Here is a 7,592-nt window from a genome sequence, read left to right as displayed (position 1 = left end):
GTGTCCTCCCTCCGCAGCTCCCTGCCCACCCTCTCAGCTCAACGTCTCAGTGAACTGTGCCTATAACTCTGCCATGTTAACCTGGAACAGCAGCCCCAATGCAGTGTCCTACACTGGCAAGGCTGTGAGCACGGACGGACACACAGTGATGTGTGAGGCAGGAATGAACCTCGGTTGCCAATTGACTGGTCTGCAATGTGGAAAGCAGTACACCTTCACCGTATCAGCCTCCGATGGAGACTGTGAAAGTTCTGACAGCGAGCCGGTCATGGATACCACCGGTGAGCATGCACATTTACTTTCTTCTTACTCCTTCTTTGACCGATTCTCACAAATCCTTATCAACATCTTCCTATTATTTTTTATTGAACCTCTTCATCCCCCTTGTTTTTCTTGGTTTTATTCTTTCCCTTCGCTTCGTCCTGAATGGATCGCAATAAAGACCTTTTTTACCCCCACAACAACCTCCTTCCTATGAACCAAATTTCCCCCAAAACATTATTTGACAATACCAAAGACTCATTTAGCAGGTGCTTGTAACGTCTATCTGCAGAGAGCGATCACACACTACAGCTGAATGCTCCAGCACAGTTTAGCAATAGGGGTGGCATCGTTTCCATTCCGAACTGAAAATCGATCAAAATTAGCTTTTGATTGCTGCCATCAAAAAACAAAAGCAGGATCAGAGATTCTCCTGGATTCTCTCCAACCCCAGATATGCATCTCAGGTTTAAGTGCAAAGCTATTCTTTAAGGCCACGAATAACATTTGCCTTCTGTTTTAGCCCCGTGTGCTGTTGAAAATGTGCTCAACACCCTGAACTGTAGCACCAACGTCCTAACCACCAGCTGGGAGCCTGGATCCATGCCTGTAAACTACAGCACAACCGCCCTCGCCAGAGATGGAACTGCACTTCGCTGCATGACAGAGAAGTCGAGTTGTATGCTGACTAACTTACAGTGTGGACAGCAGTACACTGTGACGGTCAAAGCCATGAGCAGCACATGTGAAGGAAACAGCAGTGAGCCAGAAATTGTTAACTCTGGTAAGTTTGTCTGTTGGCCCGAATGTGTAAAACAAATTAAACCGAGACAAAGGTAGAAGGCACGATCTCACTCGGTAGTAAATGTTTCTCTGCTTCTTCCTGTCCCCCTCATGTGCCTCTTTGCCACCAACACCGTTTTCTCAGTTCCTTGCCTTCCTGCGGACGTCCAAGGCATGGTGGAGTGTTCCACTAACACGTTGCAGGCGTCCTGGAATAAGACTGCCGGAGCAGCGTCCTACGTCTCCACACTGAAGGGAGCGGGAGGTTTCTCTTCTTCCTGCCGTTCAGCTAACCAGACTTGCCTCTTCCCCGACCTGCAGTGCGCTCAGACGTATATGTTCAGTGTGGTGGCCATGAACGACAGGTGTAACAGCTCTGAGAGCGAGATGATCTCAGCGAAAACCGGTAAATGTTTTAATTATTCATTTAAATTTGAGCCTTTTATTTTTAGCAAATTAACACACATTGGAAAATTTATTTTAGTCTATTGGTAGTCTATGTTTTTTGTTATCATTCGTGAATATTATGAAAACAAGTATTTTCAGTGTAACTAAATATTCCTCATTCATCTGTTTCAGTCCACATACATCAGGATTTGTTCTTTTCATGGGATTTGTTGGCAATCTTCTAAAATATAAAAGAATGCCAGCCTTTTTCTAAACACCGCAGAAAGGTTGACCAACCGAAAAGTCTTCATAATTTAAATTGAAGTGAGCTAGTGTGTAGGTCTGCAACCTCACCACTAGATGTCCCTAAATCACACACTGGGCCTTTTAAAGTCCCTATTGTTTTCTCTTCAAATTATCTTTTGTATTGTATTTAACAACCGCTCCGGTCATTTTAATCCCATTTAAATCATCAGATTGCACAGTGGATAAATATATGTTTTTGTCTTTCGTCTCTGCTGCCCTTCCACAGAATTTTACAGAGACATTTTTTTTTCTTCTATTTTTCGACCTGCTGTTGAGGCTGCTCGAGTTTCAGCATCTTCGGCAAAAGCATTTCAAATCTTTCATGTACTTCTTTGTTTCCAATGACCTTGTTTTATGAGATGGCAAACATTAACATTTTAAGTGTGGATAACCAAGTTTATTGATGTTGAAGTCAGAACTATCACCAATATATCTGCATGTTGAATTCCATAAAATGAAAATAAAACTTTTCATCATGACAAAAATATAATCGTAAACAATGCTCTTCTTCCCCTCTCCTCTCCAGCTCCCTGCGACCCCACAAATGTAACCGCTGCCCTGCGCTGCCCCTCCGGTGTTGCGACTGTGACGTGGGAGCCCAGTGCTGGAGCAAATCATTACACAGTCGTCGCCGAGGCCAGCGGGCACATGGACTCCTGCAGCTCCTCCGGCATGTCCTGTGAGCTGACCCAGCTGCAGTGCGGAGAGGACTACACTGTGACTGTGTTGGCAGGGGACGGGCACTGCAACAGCTCAGTACTCGCCACAACCAATGTAATGACAGGTAAAGAAACAGCTTTTGGTTTGCATTGGAAGCTCGAGTGCAAATATTGACTGACAGTTATCAGTGAATCCAGCTGTGCAGAGGTGTCACAGATTTCCCTTATCACGCTCAGATGATTTTTTTGTTTTGTTTTGTTTTCTGAAAATATTTTTTTGGCCTTTTATCAGCTTTATTGATAGTACAGCTGAAGATATGACAGGAAACAGGATGAGAGAGAGGGGGAGAGACACGCGGCAAAGGGCGCCCAGGCTGGGACTCGAACCCAGTGCCGCCACAGCGAGGACAAAGCCTCTGCACATGGGACGCCCGCTCTACCAACTGAGCTAAACGGCGCCCCACGCTCAGACGATTTTGACCTGACAATAAATCATAGTCTTATTGTTTTTAATTAATCAAGTTACATTTATTCAATTAAATGTCAATTAATGATTTGATTTCTATAAATTGTATCTCACACGTATAATGTGTGACTACCTCCTCCACAGCTCCCTGTGCTCCAATGATCCAGAACCACTCCCTGGACTGTGTCTCCAACCACGCCATGGTCACCTGGGCTGAGGACGAGGATGCTATGAGCGTCATGGTCAACGCAACCTCCAACCTTGGACACTCGACGTCCTGCAGCTCCTCCACCAACAACAGCTGTGTCCTTGATGACCTGGAGTGTGGAAACACCTACACCGCCCAGGTTGTTGCACGAGGGGTCCAGTGTTTGAGCAAACCAAGCTCTACCTTTCAGATTGTCACAGGTAGGGCATAATTACGAAATCAGTCTTTCTGTAAAGGCTGCTGCATGCACAAGACAGCATGTTTTGCCAATTGATTCACTGAAACAGTTTTGGCAGTGTTGTTCATGTACATGTTTTGCCTTCATGTTTTAAATTATGTGTTTCAGTGTGTTGCAGAGGGAGTAATCAAGTGTAAAATGTTCAGGAATTGACTGTTCTCCTCTCTCACCCAGCGCCCTGTACCCCTGAAAACCTTGATCACACATACTCCTGTGAGACCGGCATCGCCTTCCTGAGCTGGGATGAGACTTTGGGGAGAAAAAGTTTCTACGCTCAGGCCACTTCTGGAGACCACATGGTGCCCTGCAGCACCAGCCAGAACGACTGCTCCATGCCATCACTGCTCTGTGGCCGCACTTACGATGTGAAAGTGATAGCTGTGGCGGACCACTGCAACAGTAGCGTCCCTGGTGTAACACAAATACAGACAGGTGAGAGAGTTTTTCAAATGCCACAAATGCCTTTAGGATTTTTTGATGCGTTTCAGGCATCATTTGCTTTCCATTTATTTCCATATGACTACGACTCAAACTTGCTTAATTCCATTGCAATGTGCCCTAATGTAGTCAAAGGGCAGAATGATTAGAAAAGTCTGATCTTGATGGCGCTGTGATAAAAAGCCCAAATGAAAGAGGCTTCAAGAGTCTGCTGACAAGCAGAGATGTCTCTACAAAATTAGATGTAAGCCACTGAATGTCGAAAAGTATAATATAACATTCGTATTTGTAAAATACTGGGGCAGTAGTTGTAAAATAAAGTAATTATCTATAATAAAAAGTGTGGGTGAGAGCAAAACCACTGGTATGATCAGAAGTAGGCTACGGTGTAAAAACTGGTGATTATAAATGTGATTTATGCTCATACGCAGTTATACAAATGAATCATCCAAATACATTAAACAGGTCATTGGATGAGACTGGATCTTTATATATTTACATTAGAAAGAAAACACCCCCATGCGGACAGATATAGCAGGCTGAATCTGAGATGCTCCCACCGATAATGTATAAAACACATTCAATAATGCGGTGCAAGCGACAATTAGTTCCTAATGGTGTTTCTCTATTTGTTTTCCCACCAGGCCCCTGTGCTCCAATGAATGTCAGCGCCTCACTGGTGTGCGATAATAACACGGCGGCGGTGAGCTGGCAACACAGTTCTGGTGCAGTCTCCTACAAAGTATTGGCAAACGGTAGAGACGGTGATGTCAAAGAGTGCACCACAAACGGCACAAGCTGTCTCCTACCCAACATGCACTGCGCCGAGACCTACGTGATCATGGTCACCCCTTTCTCTGAATACTGCAAGGGCTTCAACAGCTACCCACATAGTTATATTGCAGGTGAGGTGGAGCTGGAAAAAAAATGCACTTTTAAAGACTCTGATTTGAAATCAATATTGGGCTTGTCTTGAATAAAACAACATATTATTTTATATTTAAAAATATTGTACATTACATCATCATGTTAAAGTGAAAGAGTTATACAAAGATTTTTCCCACATGCTGACTCCACTTGAACTTCCACTCCTTTGTCTGTCAGGCCCCTGTCCTCCCACCAACGTCCACGTTTCCCTGCAGTGTGTCGGTAACGTGGGCCATGTGACCTGGAATGCTGCCCAACGAGCAGACTTCTATGTGGCCACAGCGCTGCCTGCTGCCGTGGATGAGCACGAACACACCTGCAGCTCCAACGGAACAAGCTGCTCCCTCACAGACCTCCACTGTGGCGAGACGGCGGTTGTTACAGTGGTCACCATGGAGAGGGGCTGCACCAGCGAGCCCAGCATGCCTTTTACTTTCCAATCAGGTCAGTAAAAGTCCTACTATTGAACAACCCCCGAATCTTCTACTTTTGAAGTGTTCTCATAGTGTTTTCAAAAATATGTATTTACATTTACAGCATTGTGAGAATGTCTCTCTCTTGCTCTCAGTTATCTGCCCCCCAATGAGTGTGGCGGGGGTGACGACTTGCGGGAACAATGACATCACAGTAAGCTGGGACCCGAGTCCAGAAAGTGGTGCTAACTACTTCATACACTCTCAAGAAGACAACGGGACCAGTGCCAACTTCTCCACATCCCAGACATCCCATGTGCTCACGGGGCTGCAGTGTGGCGAGTTGTATACACTGACAGTCGCTGCCAGTGACAACGAGTGCAGCAGTGTCTTTAGCACGCCAACGCAAACAGAAACAGGTTAATGTCTGGATATACAGTGTCAATGCAGAGCTGCATATATATATATATATATATATATATATATATATATTTATTTATTCTTTAATTTTTTTAATCCATTATATTATATGTCTACTGCTGACAATACTAGACTCTAAGCTAACTACAAGTTTTCCTCTGTCATTCTTCTCCTGTATAATCTTCACTCTCAGCCTGTAAATGCAGTTCATTTGATGAATTTCTCAGAATAATTCTTCATGAATCTCTTTCATGTCAGCTCCGTGTCCTCCAACCAACCTGACTGCCAGAGCTGACTGTGGCACCAACTTAGGAACGCTGAGCTGGGCGCCGAGTGTCCACGCTGTTTCCTACACGGCCACAGTGACTGGTACCCACGGCCATGTTGTTTCCTGCTCTTCCAACACAACAACCTGCTCAGTGAAACTGGACTGTGGGCACAAGTACACGGCTGTGGTGATCGCTTCCAGTTTGACGTGCAACAGCAGCACGGGAGCATCCCTGACTTTTGACTCAGGTAAATGACACCTGCTTTTGTTTTCCAGCTCAAAACCAATGAACGAATGACTCGATCATACATCTTCCTTTCTTTCTCCTTTCCACAGCTTCCTGTCTGCCGGACAATGTGATGGCAGAGCTGAGCTGCAATGACAACACCTTTGCGGTGCAGTGGAGGGCGAGCTTCAGCGAACTAGACACTTACACCGCGATGGCCATAGGTAGTGACGAGAGCCGTGCAACTTGTGACACCATGACCACAGACTGCACCATCCAGAACCTGAAATGTGGCCTCAGCTACAGCATCGTGGTCACTACATCATCAGTCGACTGTGGCACCATTGACGGCTCCGATTACAAGATGCATTCAGGTAGCAAAAGTTGCAGTTGTATTACTAAATTGAATAGTTACTTAAGTGACATGGATCTACTGCTTTGTGTGCAAATGTCCCCTAGTTAGAGCTGTTGTACCAAGCAATAGACACAGGCATTAAAGGACCACTTTACACAAATTTGACTCCCACTCCCAAATCTCACTCCCATGCCAATGGACAGTCAAGTGTCGTAGTCCTCAAAACATTTCTGGGGCCTCACAGAAAAGCGATGTGGCAGCATTCTCCTAAGCAACTGAAGAAGCTGGGGACTTGTTTTTAAATAAAAAAAAAAACCCACTAAAAAATAATTAAAATGGCCCAAAACAGATCATCCTGCGTAGTCTCCAGAAGCCCCGAGATCCCGATTGGAATCATTCATAAAGATATTATTTACACCATCGATGTGTGGTCGAAAACACACACCCACTATGGAGGGCTTCAGACTAATGCTTTTAGCTTAGTTTAAAGTGCTAAAAAATGTAGCTTTAAGATGAGTTGAAGCTAATCAATTTGGGATCTCTGGGCCAGAAACTCGGGTTACATCGAACTAGCTGTATGGAGCCATTTCATGTTTTGTTTTTTTACATTTTAAAACAAGTCCCCAGCTTTTTCAGTTGTTGAGAAGAATATGGCAATGCTGGTTTGTTTTAAAGCTCAGAAATGTTTTGTGGACAATGGAAGCCTCACCTTACTTTCCACCAGCATGGGTGTGGGTAAATAATGAATGATTTCATTGCATTTTTGGGTGAATTTTTCCTTTCAAAGTTACTGTGGTATGATATTGATATTTTCCTGTGAATAAGACTCTTAATGTATGTAAAGCTCACATCTCTGCAGCCATCCTTATCATTTATGAATTATCCTTACACCCTACCTGTGGTATTTATCCACCTTTTCATCCTCAGCACCCTGTAAACCAGAAAATGTGTTGGTGGATCTGCAGTGCAGCACTAACAGAGCGTCAGTGACCTGGGAGAACTCCGGGCCAGACCAGACCGAGGTGGTGTCAGCAGTGGACAGCAGAGGAGTTACCACCACCTGCAGCTCTAGCACCTCCAACTGCACCTTCGACCAGCTGACCTGCGGGGAGAGCTACATCATGAGTGTGGCAGGCCATACAAATACATGCATCAGTGAACCAGCTGTTTCAGAAAGACTCAACACAGGTATTGATTATTGAGCAAAGAATAATTCACAGCGAGCTGGTCAGAAACA

The sequence above is a fragment of the Sparus aurata genome, chromosome 11 (assembly GCF_900880675.1).
Source record: "Sparus aurata chromosome 11, fSpaAur1.1, whole genome shotgun sequence".
NCBI lineage: Eukaryota > Metazoa > Chordata > Actinopteri > Spariformes > Sparidae > Sparus > Sparus aurata.
This window is presented reverse-complemented; position numbering follows the sequence as displayed.